This window comes from Aquarana catesbeiana, linkage group LG01 (genome assembly GCF_042186555.1).
Source record: "Aquarana catesbeiana isolate 2022-GZ linkage group LG01, ASM4218655v1, whole genome shotgun sequence".
Taxonomy (NCBI): Eukaryota; Metazoa; Chordata; class Amphibia; order Anura; family Ranidae; genus Aquarana; species Aquarana catesbeiana.
In genome coordinates this window covers 866,840,879-866,866,865 of record NC_133324.1, presented here as the reverse complement: position 1 = coordinate 866,866,865, position 25,987 = coordinate 866,840,879, and the positions used below count along the sequence as shown (strand labels likewise).

The 25,987-nt window shown below is 40.6% G+C and overlaps 1 protein-coding gene across 5 annotated transcripts in view; it reads right to left on the bottom strand.

The window, feature by feature from the left end:
* The window catches only part of LDB2 (LIM domain binding 2), a 578,973-nt gene that overhangs the window by 551,967 nt on the left and 1,019 nt on the right, over window positions 1–25,987 (bottom strand). The gene's annotated exons all lie outside the window — the stretch shown is intronic.

Genomic DNA, 25,987 nt, shown 5'->3' with positions numbered 1-25,987 from the left:
CACCCCGTTATAACCCCTGAAAGCCGCGGCCGCGTATGTTCGCACGGTCGGCGCTAAGGGGTTAACCTAAAAAAAATATATTGATCCTGTTCCTTTAAATTATGGCCCCTTCTATCACCTAAAAAACCTGGCTGATCCTGCCTGGTTCTGCTCACTCCCTTGTAAACTGACCACGGCTTAAAAGGCTGCTGAGCCCTGACACCGTGGTCAGTTTACGTGCCTCCATCATCCGCAGCCCTGTTCTGTCCTTCTCTGTCCTCCTTTCCTGCCTCTGACATCTGCCACTATCTGCAGCTCTCCAGTCCCTCCTCTGTCCCCCTCCCCCCTCCCCCCTGCCTGTCTGCTCTTGTGTCAGTGCCCACCCCCTCCCCTCCTGCTGCAAAAGATACTTTAAATCTTTTATACCATTTCAGAGCGCCACATGGCACTCACGTGACCCGCCGCCTCTCCTCCGTGCCTCCTGATTGACGTCAGGGAGGGGGTTTCTCTGCCCCTCCCGCTGCAGCTGTCAGGCAGGGAGAGTAGGGAGGCGGCGGGTCACGTGAGCACCAAGCGGCGCTCTGAGATAACGTAAAGAATGGCTTATTTATATAAAACACAGACACAGGGGCACAAAGGCTTATTAAACAGAGAGAATGGTATAAAGTGCATAAAGTGGCTTAATAACCACTTGAGAAATTGAAAAAAGCTTTTAAAAAAAGCACATCAATGCGCATCAATAACCTACCATATGTCAATGCACAAAGGAAACACATGATGACATTGCATGACAACATCTTAGCCTAGCCCAATAAAAAAATGCACTGCTATGTACACATATTGATTTAAAGAGTACCTTGTCCATAGGCTGCAAGCTGGAACGGTGAATATTCACTTAGCTTAGCAAATAAATTGAAGCTGGGTTCACTTCATAAATCAACCATCAGATATACAAAAGCACCACAGCTTTGCCTTATTTACTATAATTACTTGAAGAGGGGGAACTAGAAATTAGCAATACCAAATTGACTAATAAAAGAAAATGTTGTAAAATAAACACTTTATTAACAAAGGTTAAAAACTACCTTAAGCATATAACGTTTTTGTCAACAAAGTGTTTATTTTACAACATTTTCTTTTATTAGTCAATTTGGTACTGCTAAAGTCCCATCCGGTTCCCCGTTTTTGAAAATGCTAGGTGCCTGGCTATTATGTATATCCCAAGACCTCAGTAATGTGAGTCATTGACTCAAAAAAGTATGCAAATCAAAAGTTCTTACTTTGCTCTGACTTTACTAGTTGCATGCTTGTTCTAGGTTGGCCCCAAGAGGTTGATTTACTAAAACTGGAGACGAGTGCAAAATCTGGTGCAGCTCTGCATGGTAGCCAATTAGCTTCTAACTTCAGCTTGTTCAATTACGCTTTGAGAAAAAAATCTGGAAGCTGATTGGTTTCTATGCTGAGCTGCACCAGATTTTTCACTCTCCAGTTTTAGTAAATCAAAAAGAGGAAAGGGTTGGGACTTTAAATGAGGTGCGTCACGAACGGTGGATGATTAGTAACACGTGAATCTAATAGAGAGTCATGTATAAAAAAGAAAGGTATGATCTTAGTAAATAAATAAATAGCCTTTTTGGCGGATAGTAAAAAAAATAATATGCATCATGATTACAGCAATTCATATGCTAAAACATTTCCATAAATGTACAGTAAAATCTTGGATTGCGAGCATAATTCGTTCAGAAACATGCTTGTAATCCAAAGCACTTGTATATCAAAGCAAATTTCCCCATAAGAAATGATGGAAACTCAAATGATTCATTCCACAACCATTTATTCATTAGTCCTTCAGTTTAGTCCATATAAAAAGATTATAGCCTCCACAAGAGGATTAAAAAGATAATTTAAAGAGGCACATCTAAGTATGCAGGCATCCGGGGTAAAGATGCTCACATAGACCCTCCCGCACACCACCGGCTCTCACCCATGTCAGTCTGAAATCGTGACCGGGAAGACTACCCTGCAGTAGAGTGATCTGAAAGCGTGGCTTGAACCACTCGTGGAGCGTAGCATAGAAGGCATGACGGTGATGGCGTTGAGGAGGATGATCTATGTGGATAGCTTTTCCCCCGGATGTCTGCATACTTAGATGTGCCTGTTTTAATCATTAACCATGTGAGTTGCTAAATGTTGCACCTTCATTAAATGTAACCATATTGCTACACTTAGAGGTGCCTCTCTTCTCTTTTTATACTCACTTGTGACTTGACGCTACTTGTATATCAAGACATCGCTTGTATATCAAGTCAAAATTTGTTAAAAATAAGTATTACAATATATGTTATTGATGGACAAAAATTATTACAACACAAATCTAAATGCATAACTGTAACAGAAAGATTGCATCCTATAGTTCTCAATGCGTTTCGTGGGGTTCCACTTCCTCAGGAGGAGGTTTAATCAGCAAATCTACATGGAATATATAGGCAACAATGGCATTGTATAATAAACAGAAAATACATTTGTTTAAAGAGACCAAATTGAAACAGTACTCTTCATAACTTCAACTCAAAATTCAGCACACAACCCTCAAGTTTCAACTGACTATCCCACCCAACTGTTAGTTGAAACTCAAACAGGAGCAAAATCTTGTTTTACTCCTGGGCACGGTCAGCTTTACGTGTGTGTGTAATGCCAGAGACGAGTGTCTCATTTTTCTGTCTAGGTGGAATAGTGAGCGTGTCCTCAGCATGTCCAACAATCAGCTACAAGGTGGATGGGATGCACGTGTCCTCCACAGAATCATGGATGGTCAGTTAGTGATGATAAAAGTGGCCACAATTTTGGTTAATTTTAGCAACAAAGTTAGGCAGATCACAGCAATATTCTTAGTTTATATAGAAAAAAAGGTACAGCTTTTACATTGTTGATTTTAAAAATATTTTTAATCACTTGCTGTCCGTCCCATAGTGGATTTATTGCCACAGAGCGGCTCTCCTGTGCAGAATCATGTATATAGGGAATACAGGGAATAAAATCCATCTCTTCCCCTAGTAAAAGCAGCACACACATATCACTAAACGCTGGCTAGGCACACCGTTAACCCTTTGATTGCCCCTGATGTTAACCCCTATTCCAGCCAGTGTTATTAGTACAGTGCATATTTTTAGCACTGATCACTGCATTGATATCACTGGTTTCTGCAAAGTATCAAAGGTGTCATTTAGTGTCTGATTGTCTGCCGCGATATCGCAGTCCCGCTATAAGTCGTTGATCGCCGCCATTACTAGTAAAAAAAAATAGAAAAACTCCATAAATATATATCATAGTTTGTAGACGCTATAATGTTTGCATAAACCAATCAATATACCCTTATTGGGATTTTTCCAACCAAAAATATGTAGCAGAATACATATTGGCCTACATTTATGAAGAAATCCAATTTTATGTTTATAGCGCCAAAAGTAAAAATGCAGTGATGAAAAAATACCACCAAAAGAAAGCTCTGTTTGTGGGAGGAAAAAAACACATATTATTTGGGTACACCCTCACATGACTGCGCAATTGTCAGGAAAAGTGACAAAGTGTCATATTGCAAAAAATGGCCTGGTTATAAAGGGAGGGTAAATCTTGTTTTTGAGGCTTAGAATGGTACTATTGAGGCTACCTAAAGGCTAACAAAGAGGAAAGCTCATTATATACCCTGAGTATTATGGGACAGAATGAGGAATCTGTGCATGGGCTTGTTCCAATACTTACATGCAACCTCTAGCCATAAAACTTTAGGTCACAGTGAATGGTGATGGGGTCTGAGGACACATAAGGACCACAAAGACCACTGATTAACAGCTTGCTTATGGAAGAGGGAGAACAATGGGAATCCATTGGTAGATTTGGTCACGGGTCAGTGCATTAAATATGAACTCAGACTAAAACAAATAGCACAATAAGCAAGGGAAATTATTGGTGTTCACCTCACAGTTGCCAAGTGAGTGAATTTGAGAGTTGATTTCTCTCAAAAAACCTCTGTAAATGCAGGGCTTTTTTTCAGCGGGAACGTGGGGGAATGCAGTTCCGACACTTTCAGCACTGAATGTATGTAATGGCAAGGGGTGCTGGATTGTGTTAAAGTGTCTATTGATGCTGGATGCTGGGGGATCTATTGCTACTGGAGGTGCTATTTTTTTGCAGGGGTTTATTGTTGCTGCTGGGGGACCTATTGTGTCTGGAAGCAATCTCTTTTTACAGGGGGAGGTCTGTTGTTGCTGGTGGGGGATCTATTGTTGCTGGCGGGGATCTATTGTTGCTGGAGGGGGGGTCAGTTGTTGTTGGGGGGCGATTTACTGTTGACGGAGAAGTCTACTTTAGCTGGCTGCTGGAGGGTCTATTGATGCTGCCTGTGGGGGGGGGGGGATCTGTTATTGCTTCCGGGGGTCTATTGTTGCTGGAGGGGGGTATTTTTTGCAGATGGTCCATTGTTGCTGGGGGGGGGAGAAGGGGTCTATTGGTGGCTGCAGGGGATCTTTTTTACTGCTTTTCTTGTTATCAGTAACAAATTCCATACAAATTACTTAGTACCACAAATGTTACTTGGTTCTGTGTTTTCTAAAAGGGGTGGTATTGGGAGGTGGAAAGGGGGTGGAACCAAGTAACGGTGCTCAGAGGTGGGTAGGAGCAGAGACAAGGGCTAACTCTGAAAGGCGGAGTTCCTGCACCTATTCTCTGAGAAAAAAAGCCCCGTGTAAATGTAGCCATTATCGTGAGTAATTGGAGGTAATAGACATAATCACTGGAGTCAATGACGGAGGTAAAATGAAGGTTTTTATTTTTAAGGGTACAAAAGTACCCTTGAGGGAGGGAGGTAAAATGAAGGTTTTTATGACCGTCAATGAGGAAGGTAAAATGAAGATTTTTATTTTTAAGGGTGCAAAAGGCTTTGAATGGTCCATAAGGTTTAAGGAAGGCCCATCAAGCATTTTTTAGACATGTTCTTGTGCCAAAAAAATGGTGCCATATTAGTTTCATTATTTAAAACTTTTCATAAATAAAAAAAAACAGGCAAATAAAAACGGTAATAAAAAAGTGACTGTAACTGTTAAATGCACAAAAACTACAAATACAAAGAACACAAAATGAAATATTTAAACTAACTTACATACACCTAAAAACAATGCACACCTTCTTAATAAAATAAAAAAAATAGCACATTAGTTTATTTTTCCAAGAAATTTCACCTAAACAACTCAATGAGCAAAACTGCAAGTTTTCATTTTGGCTAATTTAGTTCTGCCAAAATCACACTGATCATCCCTAGCTATATGTCCTTTGCAAATAGTCCTATGAGCACCCCATATCCTATAGCAAGTCCTAAGAGGCAGAAGGCTACATACAAATTGCTTGCAGAAGACTGCACACAAAGCTCACCACTATTTTTCATACAGAAGGAAAATGTCATCTTAATTTTACCAGGAACGTTGGCAACTATATCTGTGTGTGAGCTGCAAAAAAGTATGATGCAAATAATGGCCAGAAAACTGTGGTTGAGAATCAATGGTATAGATTAACATAGGATTTATTTTTCAGTAAAATTCGAAAATTGGTCAAGCTTCTAAATATACCTTAATAGAACATGTGTCAGCGTTTTGATGAAAACAAAGGGATGGAATAATGCAGATTGATGACATACCATGGTAAATAATAAACAGTTTAAAGAATATATTAATAAATAGAGAAAGATGATGAAAGAAGAGAGCAGGTGATATGGCAATAGCCAGAGACTTATAGCCAAGGGAACATAAATATCATCTATAAATTCTGTAGGCTACACAACCATCATGGTGAGTCAGCAACATTATCGGACAATGGTGAAATCTATTTCCCTTCTTTTTTCTGGAACACGTCAGGAGATCGGGTCTATAAAACAGGAGATCTGCTACTACTAAACAGAAATACAGCAGCATGGAAATCCCCTCATGCACTTTTAAAGCAGAACTAAACTCTGTCAATCAGCATGAATTATTTTTAATCCTTTAGGTTCTAGCATTAGTAAATAGATAGGGAGGTGTATTATATTTACCTGTTTTAACATGTCCTTAGTTTCTTTCAGGGTTCTGGCCTAAACCTGAAAGTCTTTATGGCATTATTTTTCTTTCATCTGCAGGATGGGGGCTTTCTCAGCCAAGCACACCCTTCTGCCTACATGCCTGAGCTAAGGGCAGATGGATTCCAGGAACTAAATGCTACATGAATCATTTGCCCTTACTCAAGATGGCTGCAGCTAGAAATGCTAGGGAGGTGTTTTCAAAGTGATTTTTTTTCTGCAAAATTAAGCATAGAGATATGGGTGGATTGGGGGGGGGGCCAAAGGAGGGCACCGGGTGTCGGGGGACTGGTGTAAGTAAAAATGCTTTTTTGCAGCCTCCTTAGACCTAAACAAGCATACAAGCATTTAACCCTTGCATTGTGGGGGCAGCTCTACTGCAAGGGCGCGTTACTGCTTTCCCCAGAGATGAACGTTAACCAACCGCCTTACACACATATACTGCGGCAGAATGGCACGGCAGGGCAAAACCCCGTACGGGTACATCGTCCCCTTTAAAAGCTGCAAGAGGACGCACGTGCACGCCCGCTGCACGGCGGACACAATGGCATGCACAAGAGCCACAAATTGCAGATTGCCGCCATTACTAGTAAAAAAAAAAATAATAATAAAAATGCCATAAAAATGCCATAAATCTTTCCCATAGTTTGCAGACACTATAACTTTTGCACAAACCAATCAATATATGCTTATTGCAATTTTTTTTACCAAAAATATGTAGAAGAATATATATTGGCCTAAACTGATGAAGAAAATAGTTTTTCAAGAACATTTTTGGGGATATTTATTATAGCAAAAAGTAAAAATTGACGTTTTTATAGCGCAAAAATAAAAAATGCAGAGGTGATCAAAGCTGAAGTAGTTAAAGTTTAGGTAAACCTAAAATCTACACTATATTACCAAAAGTATTGGAACACATGCCCTTACATGCACATGAACTTTAACGCAGAGTTCTGCGGGCGGGATGCGGGGGATCAAAGCCCCGCTCATCTCCCCCTCCATTCGGGGCCGGCATTGTAACTGTGTTCGCCCGGCTGTGGCTTCACAGCCGGTCATCCACTGCGCACGCGCGAGCCGCGCCGTATGCCGTAACTGGCCGCGCAATCATCTGGGACCTGTGACATGTCCCAGATGATTGCCTAGAGGGAAGGGGCAGAGCTGATCTCCCTTCCGGTGCTGAGGGAAGTGACGTAAGGAGCTGAGGCGAGTAAGGAGGCAGATTACGAGGGACCCCTAGCAATAGGCATTAGAAGGTGAGTAAAAAAAGAAAAAAATTCCCCCAATTTTTTTTTTTTTATTTATTTAATGCACATTAATGAAAATTTTTTTTTTGGGTGGAACTCCACTTTAATGGCATCCCAGTCTTAGTCCATAGGGTTCAATACTGAGTTGGCCCACCCTTTGCAGCTATAACAGCTTCAACTCTTCTGGGAAGGATGTCCACAAGATTTAGGAGTGTGTCTATGGGAATGTTTGACCATTCTTCCAGAAGCACTTTTGTGAGGTCAGGCACTGATGTGGACGAGAAGGCCTGGCTCGCAGTCTCCGCTCTAATTCATCCCAAAGGTGTTCTATCGGATTGAGTGCAGGCCAGTCAAGTTTCTCCACCCCAAACTCACTCATTCATGTCTTTATGGACCTTGCTTTGTGCACTGGTGCGCAGTCATGTTGGAAGAGGCCATCCCCAAACTGTTCCCACAAAATTTGGATCATAAAACTGTCCAAAATATCTTGGTATGCTGACACCTTAAGAGTTCCCTTCACTGGAACTAAGGAGCAAAGCCCAACCCCTGAAAAACAACCCCAAACCATAATCCCCCCTCCACCAAATGATTTGGAGCAATGCACAAAGCAAGGTCCATAAAGACCTGGATGTATTTTATCTGCGATTTCATATCCAGTGGGAAGGATACAGTGGAGAGGGATTACACCTGTCAGTTGTATTTGCTGTTTGTGCCCCCATTAGGGAGATTCACGCTCTCTATTTTTACTGTTTCACCTTATCACTGAAAGTGAAAGGAGAAGAAATTCCCACATTCATTTTGGGTTGACATCAAACACTTTTAGTGGGGAAATCTCCCCAATGGGACCCAGATAGCAAAAATTACATTACCGGGGTTCTAACCCTCCAGCACTCTATCCAAAATGAAAATTTTGTCTTAAAGTGTTACTAACCCCAGCACCCTGTATTCACTATATCTGGTGTCCCACAGTATACAGAACATGGAAATGCAATTATTTTAGTAAATATAAACTGCTAAATACGTTTTTTTATCAGTAGTATATAGCAGTCTTGTGATTTTTTATAGTGCTTGGTTAAAGCTTGTAGGAGGAGTTTTCATACCGCACTGACTGTCCAGTCAGGATGCAGGACTCCTGACCCTCTGTCTGGACAGTGCTGATTGGCCCTGTGCTGAGCACCCTCCCAAGAAAAAAAAAAACTCCAGCAATACACACCAAACTGAGCATGTGCAGCCTGACTTCAGTAACTCTGTCTTATCTGGACATGTTTTGGAGACAATGCAAGAAGGGGAGGATCTGTGCATACAGGATCAAATAGCCATTTTACATAATGCAGAGAATTAACCCCTGAGGTTCCACAGTGAGTATAACAAGCATGCTTTGCTGCATATATAGATTGATTTTACTGTTGTGGGTTTAGTAACACTTTAAGTTACACTTTAAAGTCATTTTTGCTGTGATATTTGACAAAGTGATTGCTATATCTTTGGACAGGTCTGTTTTGTCATCATTCTCTGATGTTCTTGAGTGTCACTTTGGTATCCATCTGCCAAACCTTCCAATTGATGACATTTTCACAACTGTTTGTCCCTTCCTGTTTCATGACAGTCTTTCCCACATTTCTTTTACAGGTGTCATAGGGGCAGGAAGTGAGGGAAAATATCCCCAGTGGGGACATGGGAGTTATAAAAGGTGGACAGAAATTTAAACTATTCCCTACTGTATCCAAAACTTAAAAAATGTCTGATATTTGGTTCTATGTGAGAGTGGAGAATTTATTTGGTGAAAAAATAGAGAGCTAGTAAGGATAACATCTAATATATGTACATTACTTTAAATATGGAACATCAATTAAATAAAAAAGGCACATCAAGCATTACTTTTAGACAAGTTTTTTTTTCAATTATTTGAAATGTAGTCTCACTAAAACACAATGGGGTTTATTTACTAAAGGCAAATCCACTTTGCACTACAAGTGCATCTGAGGATCGAGGGGGACATGCAAGGAAAATAAAAAAACAGAATTTTTACTTGCACATGATTGGATGATAAAATCAGCAGAGCTTCCCCTTGTTTCAGATCTTCCCCTCATATCTACAGCAACTGCACTTCCAAGTGCACTTGTAGCGAAAAGTGGGTTTGCCTTTAGTAAATCAACCCCAATGTAATTTCTATTGAGAGTAAGTCACTACATATTACAAATAATGTCGGTTTGTGTTTTAAGCAGTCCATACTTTACTATAAGAGCTACTTTAATTAAGACCTTTGGCAGGAAATTCACTAAAACTCAAGCACTCAGAATCTGTGTATTGTAGCCAATCAGCTTCTAACTTCAGCTTGTTGAATTAAGCTTTGATTATAAAACGTGGAAGCTGATTGGTCAGTATGCACAGCTGCACCAGATTTTGCATGCTCCTGTTTTAGTAAATCTTCCCCTTGGTGACCGACAGCCCAGTTAAAGTTGAACTCTAGACACATATAAAAGACACACATTAATGCAGCTCTGTAATCCTTTATATGTCATTAAACATATTTTTGGATGGAAACAGTGTAAGTACAACCCCTGGCAAAAAGTATGGAATCACGACTCTTGGAAAATGTTGATTCAATTGTTTAATTGCTTAGAAAAATACTAATCACAGACAAGCCTCAAAACTCATTTCATTTAACAATCCAACCTTCTGGCTTTAACCACTTAAGGACTAGCTTCGTTTTGGATTTTAGATGTTTACATGTTTAAAACAGGTTTTTTTGCTAGAAAATTACTTAAAACCCCCGAACATTATATATGTTTTTTTTTTCTAACACCCTAGAGAATAAAATGGTGGTCGTTGCAATACTTTTTTTTGCACCGTATTTGCGCACTTTTTTTGGAAAAAGTTCACTTTTTTGAATAAAAAAATAAGACAACAGTAAAGTTAGCCCAATTTTTTTTATATTGTGAAATATAATGTTATGCCAAGTAAATTGATACCCAACATGTCACGCTTCAAAATTGCGCCCGCTCGTGGAATGGCGTCAAACTTTTACTCTCAAAAATCTCCATAGGCGATGTTTAAAAAATTCTACAGGTTGCATGTTTTGCGTTACATAGGAGGTCTAGGGCTAGAATTATTGCTTTCGCTCTACCGGTCGCGGCAATACCTCACATGTTTGGTTTGACCACCGTTTCCATATGCGGGCGGTACTCGCGTATGCGTTCGCCTTTGCGCGTGAGCTCGTCGGGACGGGGGGTTTTTAAAGTTTTTTTTTATTATTTATTTTACATTATTTTATTTATTTATTTATTTTTTTACACTGTTTTAAAAAACATCCCTTGTAATAGAAAAAAGCATGACAGGTCCTCCTAAATATGAGATCTGGGGTCAAAAAGACCTCAGATCTCATATTTACACTAAAATGCAATAAAAAAAAAAGTAATTTAAAAAAATGAAAAAGAAAGAAAACTGTAGTCAGTTGCAACTAGTTTTCAAGTAGATAAATAAAAAATATGGAATCATTAATTTCTGAAAATATTATGGAATCACCATGTACTTTGCAGTTCTAAAACAAACATCTGCATCAGATTACATCCTGAAAATGATGTCCTCATCACCAAACATCCTTTCAATTGATGGAATAAGAAAAGTGTCCAAAATCTCAATATAAACTTGTCATTTATTGAAGATTTAATGACTTTTATCTCCGCCGTACTTTTACCTGACATGCAACCTCATATCATCAATGATTGTGGAAGTTTTCTTCAGGCAGTCATCTTGATACATTTTATGGGAACGGCACCAAACAAAAGTTTCAATATCATCACCCTGCCCAATGAAGATTCCTAATTCATCACTAAATATCACTTTCATCCACAGTCCATGATTGCTCTTCTTTAGCCCACTGTAACCTTGTTTTTTTCTGTTTAGGTGTTGATAATGGTTTTCATTAGTGAAAATTAAATGGAAAGGTTGTTAAAGGGAAGACTGGTAGACCAAGGAAGACATCAAAGCGTCAATTTAGAAAACTTAAAGCAATATGCCTTAAAAACAGAAAATGCACAACAAAACAAATGAGGAACAAATGGTCAGAATCTGGAGTCAATGTCTGTGACTGAACTGTAAGACATTGGCTAAAGGAAATGGGATTTACATACTGAAAAGCCAAACGAAAACCATCATTAACACCTAAACAGAAAAAAAAACAAGGTTACAGTGGGCTAAAGAAGAGCAATAATGGACTGTGGATGAAAGTGATATTCGGTGATGAATTAGGAATCTGCACTGGGCAGGGTGATGATGCTAGAATTTTGGTTTGGTGCCGTTCCAATGAAATGAATGAAGACGACTGCCTGAAGAAAACATGCAAATTTCCACAATCATTGAAGAGAGGTGCGCAATGACTTATATAGGCATGGGGCGTGGCATCACCCGGTGACCCCGCCCCTTATGATGTCACAGTCCCATCATGCGTCTGGCCGTGATGCCATAAGGGGCAGGGTCACTGGGTGACATCACCCGGTGACCACGCCCCATGCCTATATAAGTCATTGTGCACCGCTCACACAGCATCACAGCGGGAGAGAGCATCGTGTCAACATCGGAAGAAGAGAAGAGGGAACAAGACGATGAAGAAGACCGGGCCACCGCTAGCAAAAGATCAGCAAAAGAGCAGAAGATAATGGAGGAGCCCGGCAGAAGAACCGGACAGCGGAGAAGAGGCCAGAGAGCAGGAGAAGAACCGGACAGTGGCACAAGAGGCCGGAGAGAGCGGAGAAGTCGGAAGAAGACCCCCGAAGTCGGAAGAAGACCCCCGGAGCTGACTAATAAATTGCTTTAAAAACCTGTCTAGTGTGTTTTTTTAATTGACACTATATCCCCCAGGTGCTGATTCCGATAAGCCCTCCGCCTGCAGACCCCGACAACCAATGGCCAGGGTTGTCGGGAAGAGGCCCTTGTCCTCATCAACATGGGGACAAGGTGCTTTGGGGTGGGGGGCCGCAGGGGGCCCCCCTTTCCCCAAAGCACGCACCCCCCATGTTGAGGGCATGCGGCCTGGTACGGTTCTGGAGGGGGGGGACCGCTCGCTCGTCCCAACCCCCTTTCCTGATGGGCCAGGCTGCGTGCTCGGATAAAGATTTGGTATGGATTTGGGGGGACCCCGTCTCGTTTTTTCAGTGTAGGGGGTTCCCCTTAAAAATCCATACCAGACCTAAGGGCCTGGTATGCTCTTGGAGGGGAACCCATGCTGTTTTTTTATTTAAAATTTGGTGCGGCGTTCCCCCTCATGATTCATACCAGACACCTGTCAGCAATGCTTGCCGCTCATCGTGAAAGGAAAAAACACAGTTTTCCTTTTCCGATGAGCGAGCCAGCTCGGCGCTGGCTCCCGCGTCGGGGCTCGCAGGTGTCATATTTCTCCGATAACCGCGGCAAGATTGACACAATATCGCGGTCACCTACTGTATGTAATTAGTTTTATTTTTTACACAATTAACCACTTACGGACCGCCCACCATCGTTTTACGTCACTACTTTGAAGAGGAATACTGTTGTTATGGCAGCAGCTAGCTGCCATAACCCCGGGAATCCTCTTCTTCAGCGGGCGGTCCATTTCAAGATAAAAGAGGTCTCTGTGGCTTATTCGTCGAGAGATCACTTTTTTCGGCGGCGGGAGAGGGCCCCCCTCCCGACGCTCTTTGGTGCCCTCTGCCGCTTACCGGACACATCAGCAGCGGCGGAGGCGATCGTGTCCTGTCCCTGGCTTGGCATGGAGACGAGTGAGGGGAAGATGGCCCCCACCTGTCTCCATACCATTGCAGGGCAAAAGCGGAAGCGACGTCAATACATCACTTGCGCCCATAGCTCTTAAAGGGACTTTTTGACCCCAGATCTCATATTTAAGAGGTCCTGTCATGCTTTTTTTCTTTTACAATGGATGTTTACATTGCTTGTAATAGGAATAAAAGTGACACAAAGTGACAGTGTAAAAAAATAAAATCAAAGGTAAAATAAATAAGAAAAAATAAATACATTTTAAACGTGCCCCGTCCCGCCTAGCTCATGTGCATAAGCGAACGCATATGTGAGCAGCGCCCACATATGAAAACGGTGTTCAAACCACACATGTGAGGTATCACCACATTCGGTAGAGCGAGAGCAATACTTCTAGCCCTAGTTCTCTAAACATACAACCTGTAGAATTTTTTAAACGTCGCCTACGGAGATTTTTAAGGGTAAAAGTTTGTCACCCATTCCCTGAGCGGGCGCAATTTTGAAGCGTGACATGTTGAGTATCAATTTACTCGGCGTAACATTATCTTTCACATTATAAGAATATTGGACTAACTTTACTGAACTTTACTGGACTAACTCAAAAAATTTAATTTTTTCCCAAAAAAGTGTGCTTGTAAGACCGCTGCACAAATACGGTGTGACAGAAACGACCGCCATTTCATTCTCTAGGATGTTAGAAATATATATATATATATATATAGATATATCTATATCTATCTATATCTATATATATATATATATATATATATATACATATCTATATAGATATATATATCTATATATCTATATATATATATATATATATAGATATATAGATATATATATCTATCTATACATATAGATAGATATATATATATATATCTATATATATAGATATATATATATATAATGTTTGGGTATTCTAAGTAATTTTCTAGCAAAAAAAAATGTTTTTAACTTGTAAACACCAAATCTCAGAAAGAAGCTTGGTCCTTAACCACTTGCCGCCCGCCCTATTACAAAATGACGGCAGCAAAGTGGTTTGATATTCCTGACCGGACGTCATATGGCGTGATCAGGATATCGAGCCGCTACGCGCCCCCGGGGGCACGCATCGCGGCGATCATTGATTTAGTTTGACACCCTGCAACATCGATCTAAGTAAAGAGTCTCTGACGGAGACTCTTTACCATGTGATGAGCCATGTCCAATCACGGCTGATCACGATGTAAATAGGAAGAGCCGGGGATCGGCTTTTTCTCACTCGCGTCTGACAGACGCGAGTAGAGGAGAGCCGATCGGCTGCTCTCCTGATGGGGGGGGTCTGTGCTGATTGTTTATCAGCAAAGCCCCCCTCGGATCCTACCCAGGACCACCAGAGAAGCCGCCCAGGTCCACCAGGATGGCCACCACATGGACCACCAGGTATGCCCATCTGCTCAGAGGGGATCAACGGAGAGAGTCCCCACTGAGAGGGCAGATCCGCTTGACCAATTATGCTCCATCTGAAAGAGACCCAATACCTCCCGTTAGGAAGTTTGTTCTGCAGCAGCTTTAAGAAATGTAGGTACTTATTTCACAAATCCATTTTCCTACATGTAGCTGACATTATTCCTCAACAAGGTTGGATTGCAATTGAATTCCCCCTAGGACATTTATATTGTGCTCCCGGATGACCACAGACAAAATAAAGAAATAAGGGCTACTTTGTTGTTCCCTTAAAATGTTGTCACCCTAGCTTCAAACTAAGACTTAGTCCTCAGTAGGTATGAGGCTTGGGTTCACTGCTTTAAACCATAATTGCATGGCCTTTAAACTATGGCCAGAAGTCCTAGAAGGGCCAAGAAGGGGGCTATTGGGTAAGACAGCTCCCTCACTAGAAAAAAGGATGGGGTACACAGAACAGTCATATGGGTTGTTTTACTAAAGGCAAAAAGACTTCAGTTTTCAAGGGAAGTTGCACATTGCAAGGGAATTTTCCCCAGAGTTTAGTAAATGAGGTGAAGCTCTACTGACTTCCATCATCAAATCATGTAGAAACAAAAATAGTGCTCTTTTTTTATTTTCCTTGCACGTGATTAGATATTCTTTGCAAAGAGAAATTTCACCACATTCCCTAAGCTCTGGGGAAAATTCCTTTGCAAAATCCAACTTCCCCTGCAAAATGAACAGCTTATATGTCTTTAGTAAATCAACCCCTCAGTGTCAGTGAAATGGAAGCTGTTGTATTAATAACAATGTTGGCTTTTTGCCTTTATTTTATTTTGTGGTTGATTTGAGATCAACTGTCACTTAAGATGCTGTCTTGTTTAAAGCTAACTTTTATTTTTTATTTTTTTTTTGCTTACAGGCTTTAAAAAGACTTAAACATTGACCTTTGTTTCAGGGGGTATTATTTTCAGAGGAAATTTTGATTATGTTGATAACGGCAGGGCTTTTTTTCTCAGCGAGTAGGTGCAGGAACTCGCCCCGTCTGAGTCACCCCTTGTCTCTGCCCCCTACCCACCTCTGACCACCGTCCCTTGATATCACCCCCTACCCACCTACCAGCACTGCCCCTTTTAGAGAATACAGAACCAAGTATCATTTTGTGGTGCTAAATCATTTGTATGGAACATGTTAATGATAAAAAGAAAAGCAGTAAAATAGATCCCCTGCAGCCAGCAACAATATAATCCCAGCAATAGATCCCCACACAACAATAGACTCCCCCAGCAACAATGGACTCCACCCCAACAACAATAGATTCCCTGCAGCAACAGTGAACCACCCACAACAAACCATCACACCCAGTAACAAAATATCCACCCAAGCAACATAAACCCCCCCCCAGCAGCAACAACAGATCTCCCAGCAGCCAGCATCAATAAACCCTCCAGCAGCCAGTAAAAATAGACCTCTCCCTCAACAGTAGATCTCTTCCAGCAACATAAGACCCCCCAGCAACAATAGATTCCCCGTCAGCAACAATAGACCCTCACACAAAAACAGATTCCCACCAGTGACAATAGATTCCCCAGCAGCCAACATCAATAGACCCTCCAGCACTCCCCAGACCACATGCTATTACATACATTCAGTGCTGGAGGTGCCCGAACTGCGTTCCCCCGCGTTCCCGCTGAAAAAAAGCCCTGGATAAGGGTATTTTGGGTTAAACTCCTTTTTTTGGCTGCAAGGCTTCCCATTAAAATAAAAGTGAGCTTATACTTCAGGATGGTATTTTGGGGTTTTCTTTCTTTTGTGGTGTTTCCATTCTTTATGTTGATAGGCCCTTTTTTGGGGTGAAGTAGAAATTGAAAAAAACAAGCTCATAATTGGCTGTTTAAAGTAATGACAGATTCATACACTGTAATTTTGCTTCATATCACTTAGTATCACATAGGGGCATATTTATAAAGTAGTGAATGTGACTTTTGCCAAACTTTACCTGGCATTTGAAGCACATGTACCAGGATGATTTACCCATAGCGAATTCTTGGTGAATGCCAGATTACCTAATTTATGAATATTCCCCATAGTGTCTTTCTCCGCTTTCAAGCAAAAATTACATGGGTTTTGTTTCTGGAATGAATTTTGAGCCATTGAAATCAACAAGCGGGCATCTTCTGAAAATCAGACTGAAAAGCTGCAGACTGCATTCTACTAACCAGAAAATGCGTACATGTGACAGCACCACTGAATACAATGGTAGAGATGTTTTCTTTCTGTTTCTGTGTATATGGTTTCTTTATAAGACGTCAGGTGAACTCTGAACACATCCTAGAGCCTAGACTCTTTGCCAGGGAGGCCGCATCTAAATATTTCATAGCTATGTACATTTATAGTAATCAAAGACTGAATCTACAGAAAAAAAAAAGAAATGCCCAAGGGACATTGAGAGACACAGACAATAAATATAAAATGTATAAAATTTTATTCACACACTAAAATATTTTTTTTTCCACACATTTAAAATCTTAAGACATGATTACAGGTATATTCACATAAATGTCCATAGTTACATGAATCATGATATAATTGGTAATCCAGGGAGCAGATGCTTAGGTATTCAATCTCAACGTGTTTTCATGAGACAGCACTTTCTCAGTCTTTGAGTACAATTTTGTACATTTTATAATCATTGTCTGTGCCTCCCAAAGTCCCTTGGACATTTCTTTTTGTGTATTTCTGTATTTATAGGGACTGACACACACTCATGCCTTACACATGCCAGCTCTATTTTTGAATCTACAGATTCTCTTTAAAGTAAGCCTTTCACATTTTTGGACAATTTTATTACCGAAAAAAATGCAAAAAACTGAGATTACCTTCAGTAATAACCACATGTCAAAACAGTATGTAGATTTACAGATATAGGCTGCCAAATTTATATCCAGCACTTGATTTTAACTATGACGGTTGAGCTTGACCGTTCCCCCTTACCCTTTCCTTCTGGCTCTCAATGTGATGGGTAGTTTCACTGACCAACAGGAAATATTATAAGGCAAAATCAGATGGGTCCAAGCCAGACTTTTAGGTCCAACTTTTGGGGTGTATTGTATTGTTGTGCTGCAATGCACATTACTTGTGTTTCTATGTTGCTCTGGCATTTATTTTGAACACAAATTCAACACAGCTCCAATGCAAATGCATTGCAGTGCATTACAATGTACAGTAACTGACTTAGCTCCATATGTTTATACAAAACACGACAGTTCAAATGCAGCCTAATAAGCTTCTATGTCATAACTGTATAAGAATGTGACAAGTAGTACTGACACATATGGGTTGATTTACTAAAAATGTAGAGGAGCAGCTGTGCATGGTAGCCAATCGGCTTCTACCATCAGCTTGCTCAATTAAAGGGTTATTAAACCCTCGTTTTTTTTTTTTTAAATAACAAACATTATACTTACCTCCACTGTGCAGCTCGTTTTGCACAGAGTGGCCCCGATCCTCAGCTTCTGGGGTCCCCCAACGGTGCTCGCGGCTCCTCCCCGCATCAGGAAACCACCTAGGAGAAGCGCTGTCTTTGGGGGTTCCTGTGCGGGTGCGCTCCCGAGTCCACATTCTGTGTCCATAGACACAAAATTCCGGACTCAGGCCCCGCCCCCCAGCGCCCGCGTTATTGGATTTGATTGACAGCAGTGGGAGCCAATGGCTGTGCTGCTATAAATCTATCCAATCAAGAGCCGAGACAATGGGCAGAGAGGAAGACCGCATCTCCTTGGTGGGAACGAACGTGAGGTGAGTAAAACTGGGAGGCTGGTCAGTGACAGAAGTTTTTTCACCTTAATGCATAGGATGCATTAAGGTGAAAAAACACAAGGGTTTACAACCCCTTTAAGCGTTGACAAAAAAACCTGGAAGCTGATTGGTTTTTATGCAGAGCTGCACCAGATTTTGCACTCTCCAGTTTTAGTAAATCAACCCCACAGTATACACTATACATGGTCACAACATCTTCTTCAGGGCAATTATTCAGTCATAGTAGGTACAGCAATTTCAACTTAGCATGTCGAGTTTGGCAAGCAGTTGAAGACAAAGGGACTGCGCTGCAACTGTGGGCCAGATGCTTGGCTAGCGGTTGCCACGCGGTGTATGAATGTAATGAACCTCCTTGGCATAAAGGAGGTGGCAGTTTTGCCTCTTGAATGCCTGTAAACCAGCTCTGAACCTTTACTGAAAAAGAGTTCCACCAATCTTTAATGTTTCGTTTCTATATAGTTTTCAAGTGTAAATTCGGACTCATTTTCAAACTTTTTTTCTAAGGTTTTCATTTATTTAGGTATAGGTTTTAAATGCGATTTGTAGCTTTATTTATCCTGAACATGTTCAAGTTAAAGTTACCTTTGAGCACTCCTAGATATGACATATCGTTCTCTGGTGACCCAATTAAATGTGATAGTTTTGTTCAAGAAACACTTTGCTAACTATATTTTCAGGGATGTTTGTGCTGCTACTGAAAATGGAGAGCAAATCTGCACTGAAATCGCAGATAAAAATAGGAAACATCCCCTGCTCAAAACCGATAAAATAATTGGCATGTTTTGTTTAAACTATTACCATTTAATATAATAATGTATATGCTGCAACCTGCAGATCTGGAAAACACAGCCAATGAAGACCACGTTTAGACCACAACTCTGTTCTACACTATCATACCAAGAGTATTGGGACGCCTGCCTTTACACGCCCATGAACTTTTGTTTTGAAAGTGGGACCTGACTTTTGTGCCACATTAGCTGCCGTTTTCTTTATTCAAATTTCCATTAGTAATTCCCTCAATATCTGTTTGATATACACTATATTACCAAAAGTATTGGGACGCCTGCCTTTACACGCACATGAACTTTAAAGGCATCTCAGTCTTAGTGCATAAGGTTCAATATTGAGTTGGCCCATCCTTTGCAGCTATAACAACTTCAACTCTTCTAGGAAGGCTGTCCACAAGATTTAGGAGTGTGTCTATGGGAATGTTTGACCATTCTTCCAGAAGTGCATTTGTTAGGTCAGGCACTGATGTTGGACGAGAAGGCCTGGCTCGCAGTCTCTGCTCTAATTCATCCCAAAGGTGTTCTATCGGGTTGAGGTTAGGACTCTGTGCAGGCCATATAATAAAATATTTACAAAAATGTCAGGGGTGTACTCACTTTTGTGAGATACTGTATATATATATATATATATATATATATATATATATATATATATATATATATATATATATATAGTATCTCACAAAAGTGAGTACACCCCTGACATTTTTGTAAATATTTTATTATATCTTTTCATGTGACAACACTGAAGAAATGACACTTTGTTACAATGTAAAAAAAGTGAGTGTACAGCTTGTATAACAGTGTAAATTTGCTGTCCCCTCAAAATAACTATAAGAAGATTGCCAAGACCCTGAAACTGAGCTGCAGCATGGTGGCCAAGACCATACAGTGGTTTAACAGGACAGGTTCCACTCAGAACAGGCCTCGTCATGGTCAACCAAAGAAGTTGAGTGCACGTGCTCAGCGTCATATCCAGAGGTTATCTTTGGGAAATAGATGTAAGAGTACTGCCAGCAGTGCAGCAGAGGTTGAAGGGGTGGGGGGTCAGCCTGTCAGTGCTCAGACCATACGCTGCACACTGCATCAAATTGGTCTGCGTGGCTGTCATCCCAGAAGGAAGCCTCTTCTAAAGATGACAAGGCACACCTTGGCACAAGAAAGCCAACAGTTTGCTGAAGACAAGCAGACTAAGGACATGGATTACTGGAACTATGTCCTGTGGTCTGATGAGACCAAGATAAACGTATTTGGTTCAGATGGTGTCAAGCGTGTGTGTCGACAACCAGGTGAGGAGTACAAAGACAAGTGTGTCTTGCCTACAGTCAAGCATGGTGATGGTATTGTCATGGTCTGGGGCTGCATGAGTGCTGCCGGAACTGGGGAGCTACAGTTCATTGAGGGAACCATGAATGCCAACATGTACTGTGACATACTGAAGCAGAGCATGATCCCCTCCCTTCAGGGACTGGGCCGCAGGGCAGAATTCCAACATGATGAGACCCCAAACACACCTCCGAGATGACCACTGCCTTGCTAAAGAAGCTGAAGGTAAAGGATGGACGGGCCAAGCATGTATCCAGATCTAAACCCTATTTAGCACCTGTGGGGCATCCTCAAACGGAAGGTGGAGAAGCGCAAGGTCTCTAACATCCACCAGCTCCATGATGTCGTCATGGAGGAGTGGAAGAGGACTCCAGTGGCAACCTGTGAAGCTCCGGTGAACTCCATGCCTAAGAGGGTTAAGGCAGTGCTGGAAAATAATGGTGGCCGCACACAATATTGACACTTTGGGCCCAATTTGGACATTTTCACTAAGGGGTGTACTTACTTTTGTTGCCAGCGGTTTAGACATTAATAGCTGTGTGTCGGGTTATTTTGAGGAGACAGCAAATTTACACTGTTATACAAGCTGTACACTCACTAATTTACATTGTAGCAAAGTGTAATTTCTTCAGTGTTGTCACATGAAATATTTACAAAATGTGTACTCCCTTTTGTGAGATACTATATATATATATATATATATATATATATATATATATATATATATATATATATATATATATATATAATATAGAGAGAAAGAGAGAGAGAGAGAGAGAGAGAGAGAGAGAGAGATTAGGTTGATAAACTGATGATCAAAAAAAAAAGTCCATCTCCAAAGTGTGGAAGAGCTAGAACCTTCATCAACTCTTTACTGCTCTATGTGCCCCCATCTGGGAGATTTTTCTTCCCTTCCTCTTCCTTGTCTATTTAATGGGTATCAGACAGAACAGGAAATGACAGGAAGTCATTGAAATACTGATAGGTAAAAAATAAAAAAATCTTTCATCGTAGTATGGTTCTTTCTGGGTTTGGGTTGCAGTCTGTAAATTGTGGCTGGAGTAGGGCTTTAAATATAAAAATATTAAAAATATTTCCTAGTTATTTGCGAAAATATTTCTCATTTTGGGGGACTTTGATGCATGCACATTACAGTCGTGCAAAAATGTATGAAAATCCCCCACTTTTCAAGCAATAATAATAGCAGTTGTGACCCTGCCAGTACAAAAATGGCATTTTGTGTCACGCTTTTAATCTGTGTGCCCGGATGCTTTGAATACTTGTTCATTTGCGATACAATTCAAGGTTCAGAAAAATGCTATAATCAGAAAGGAAAGCCTTGAACTTTGCCAAGCACAGTGCTGTTGTGTCATGAAAGAAGTCCTCTTCCGCAGTTTCTTTATATGAAAGACACCCAGCCAAATAAATGGTGCTATGTACATTGCTAATGATGTAAAACTTGCAATATAAAACTGAATTTATTTGCATCTGCTCCTAACATCTTCTCCACGTCGTTACAGTGAACTGATTTATAAATTTAAAGGGTATGAAATTCCCAAAAAACACAATAATTATTTTGATTCCTAAAGAATCACTACTTCAAAAATAGTAGTTTGCTTATTGCACGCAGTTAATACTTGTAGCAATAGAATTCTTTATCTGCTTTGTTTATGTTTTACTTCACATTTACATGCTGATCAGAACTACACAGCAAAAGTGACAGTTACGGGATCGAGAAAAACGTTATCACCAACCAGGGGTTCTTATAATGCTCAGTTCTTTTTCCGTGGTATAAAACTTCTTAAAGAAAAGAACTGTAACTAAAACTGTGCAAGATCACCTGGCATTGTTATAGTTGATCCAAACTTTGTCACTGTCACTTTTGCTGGACAGCTTCGCCTGAATATGAATGTGGAGAAAAATATGAATATAGACATGTGGCAATAAAAGAACTTCCTATATCAAATGCTATGTATGTTCTAACCTCATCTTTTATCAGAATATAATAATTTTCACCATAGTAGTTCTTTAAAGAATGAAGATCTTTTGAGTCAATTATCAAACACTCTTGTGAGAAGATGTAGATGGGAGTATTTTTATCCTCTGGGTTACTTACTGGTTCTGAGGCAGTCATTCTCAGAGAACTGGAATAGGTCAAGCTTGTTCCTAGACCTAATATACTTAGGAGTTGATTTACTAAAACTGCAGAGTGCAAAATCTGGTGCAGCTGTGCATGGCAGCCAATCAGCTTCTAACTTCAGCTTGTTCAATTAAGCTTTGCCAAAACAAAACCTGGAAGCTGATTGGTTTCTATGCAGAGCTGCACCAAATTTGGCACTCTCCAGTTTTAGTAAATCAAATCCATAGCTGCATAGTTATGCGGATTGAAAAGACACAAGTCCATCTAGTTCAACCAACAGAAAAATAAATAAATAGAAAACCTTCCTATACACAATCCTAAACCCACAGTTGTTCCAGAGGAAGGCAAAAAAAAAAACAACTTTAAAGCATGGCCCAGTTTGCTCCAGCAGAGGAAACATACATTTCTTCCTAATCCCCCTAAGAGCAATCAGATATTCTCTGGGTCAACAATCTGTTATTACCTTTGAATGTTAATGTCCAGTTATATTTTGTGCATTTAGCAGTGCAGCTTGTGGGCCACAGAATAGCAGCTTTCATATGAGGCTTCTTCAGGACTGACAGCTTATGCTTTAAAAACAAATCTAAGTCATACTGTTAATGTAACTATTTAGATTAAGTCTATATCTTACCTTGATTTTAGATCTGGACTTCAGGCAAGTGGTCAAAGTATAATTAACTTTTGTAAAAAAAAAAAAAAAAAAAATGTATTTATTATTTCTTAGGACCCTGCAGAGCATTGCGCTGGCGATCATTAGATCGCGGGTGCAATGTCAGACTCCTGCAGGCTCTCAGTACAGCAGTCCGATCATACCTTCTGTACAGGCAGACAGTTACTGAACAGGAGGAAGGATCAATGAACTATGAGGGTGCTTACCAGTGCCCTCACAATTCATTGAGAACTGCAAGCTGTCTGCCATGGTGGAAGAAGGGACTTGTAGTTTATTAATTTACAGATCATTATTAATGAATGGCGCGGCTGTGTGGGCAGAGTCCCATAAAGCTGCACTGTTTGTAAATTGTTACAGCGAATGCAGGGAGATGACCCCCCACCCACAATCACAATGAGGGATTGGGGGTGCGGGGCTGTTGCTTTTGTAACATGTTGCATGTTAAACCCTGAATATGGGTGTAACATATAACAGGTTACTAGGATTGAACTTAGCCTTTAAAGTGGTAGTAAACTTAGTTTTACCACTTGTACCTACAGGTAAGCCTGTATTAAGGCTTAGCTGTAGGAACTGTGAATATCTCCTAAACTTGCACTGTTTAAGAGATATTCACCCTGCATGCAGCCGGTGATGTCACCAGCGCGTGCGCTCTGAAGATCCGGCATACTCTGCAGGACCTTCAAAGCCTGTGCCGTAAATGGCGGCTCCCGCATACATGCACGGGAGGGACATCATCACGTCCCTGGCCAATCATGTAGCCGGAGATTGCAAACCCAGAAGAAAGGCCAGATGAAGATGGAAGCCCTGTCAGCGGTGACAGCACACCGCTGGAGGGCTTTGTTTTAAAGCTTTGTATCTCTCATGATGTGCTAGTAGTCAATGCATACTAGCACATTATGACATTGTCTTGCAGGGGAAGTTTTCTTTTTTAAATGCAGTTTACTACCACTTTAAATATAAAGCTGAAATATATACATGTAAGCTGTCCTATCTGATAAATGATTTGCAATGCTGTTTAGCCATTCTTGTGATCCATGCTCCAGTTCATTTCAGCATTACAGTGTGGTTACATACTGACCCACCATCAACTCGGTGCCTGGATAATGCAGGAGCACAACACATGTATAGCACAATACATGAGTAATCACTTTGCTTTCTCTACTCTTTCTTTCTGTCAGCAAGGTGCCAGTGTTAGATGGACAGCACTGTGCATCTCATCAGAGCCTGTTTGGGTCACATTACTACCCCTCCTTTTGCCAAGCATACTGCTAAATTGAAGACATATATTGGTATTCTAACCAGCTTTATGTAAAAATACATTTATTCATTTTGTTTTGTATATCTGATGAAGTTTCGTTTTATTCAGCTACTTAATTTGTCTAATTGATATGTTTGGTATTTAAAGGTATGAGGTGGTAACCTCTCTAGCATGGATATTTCTCCATGATGGATTCCCTTGTATGTGTTTGCTAACGCTAGGGTCACACAAGAGCTTTTCATACCTTCAATTTCATGTAGCCCCATCAGGTGAAAGCATCTTCTAAAAAAAATGACTTGTCTCTTAGCCACAGACCATTTCTCACTAATGTACAAGTGATGATCAGGCAAAGACCAATAGCTCAGAAAGGAAATTTAACAACTGTGTTTTTATTGAAAAAAGTCCCCAGCATGGAAGTGTGAACCTTCTCTAAAGGTAGAACCCTGCAAGACCTTTTCACATCCACCATTCTGTCAGACTAAGACCTTCTCCCCCAAACAGTACAGTGCATTTCAATAAGATTAGAGGGTCATTGAAAAGAAGGAATCAATAATTATTGGTTTAGAAGGAAACACATGGACTTCCATTGCTGATCCCCTTCCAAAACACAAGTTGCTTTGCTGCCTCTGAAGTCATTGACCTGGAACAAGCATGCAGAGTAGAAAGTCATAGGACTTGTAACCTGCATACTTGCACCCGACCTATGCTTCATATACTATTAAAGTCACTGAATTCATGGGACAGACAGGAAATTAGCATTTTTTAGAATGAAAGGTCTTGTGTGACATCATCTTTACTTCTGACCAGATGATCACAATCAGAAAGGATGTGAAAAAAGCAGAAGGCAACTATTGCTGAAAAAATGGTCAGTGTGGCCCGGACGGTTATGGTCCTTTTGAGTTTCAGCAATCACCATTTGAGTTGTTACAATTTTAAGACAAAGTTAATATAAAAGCATCACGAATTCTAGATTTGAATACAAATATGTCAAATAAATATGACCTATTTCACCTATGTCCACCACTGCACAAAGCCAACTTCCATCAGCAGTAGGTGTAAGGAATTAGATGTATCGGTGAAAATTAACCTCAGGATCAATGTCAAAATGCATATAAAATACTTCCACTCCTCCAAGCTGTTGAGATCATTCAGCTGTGTGACCCCATAGGCACAAAGGTGGCGACAACACTTCTTTGTGCATACAGGTGCTATGGGGAAGGGGGCTACTGGCATTATTCCAGTTCGCACGCTTTTTAACACTTTACAAAGTGAGTTGTATAGGGAGTCTGAACTCCATTTCTCATCCAATCTACTCAGCATTCATCTTTCTGCCTTCACTCCAGTTCTTATTCATTCATAGATGGTCCACATAACACCACCAGACCTCAGAGAACACAGTATCCCCTAGAACATATTAGAAATGAGTCTGCCCATCACAAGGCAGATAATTCCAAATGTTCAGTTCTCTTCTTTTACATTTAACT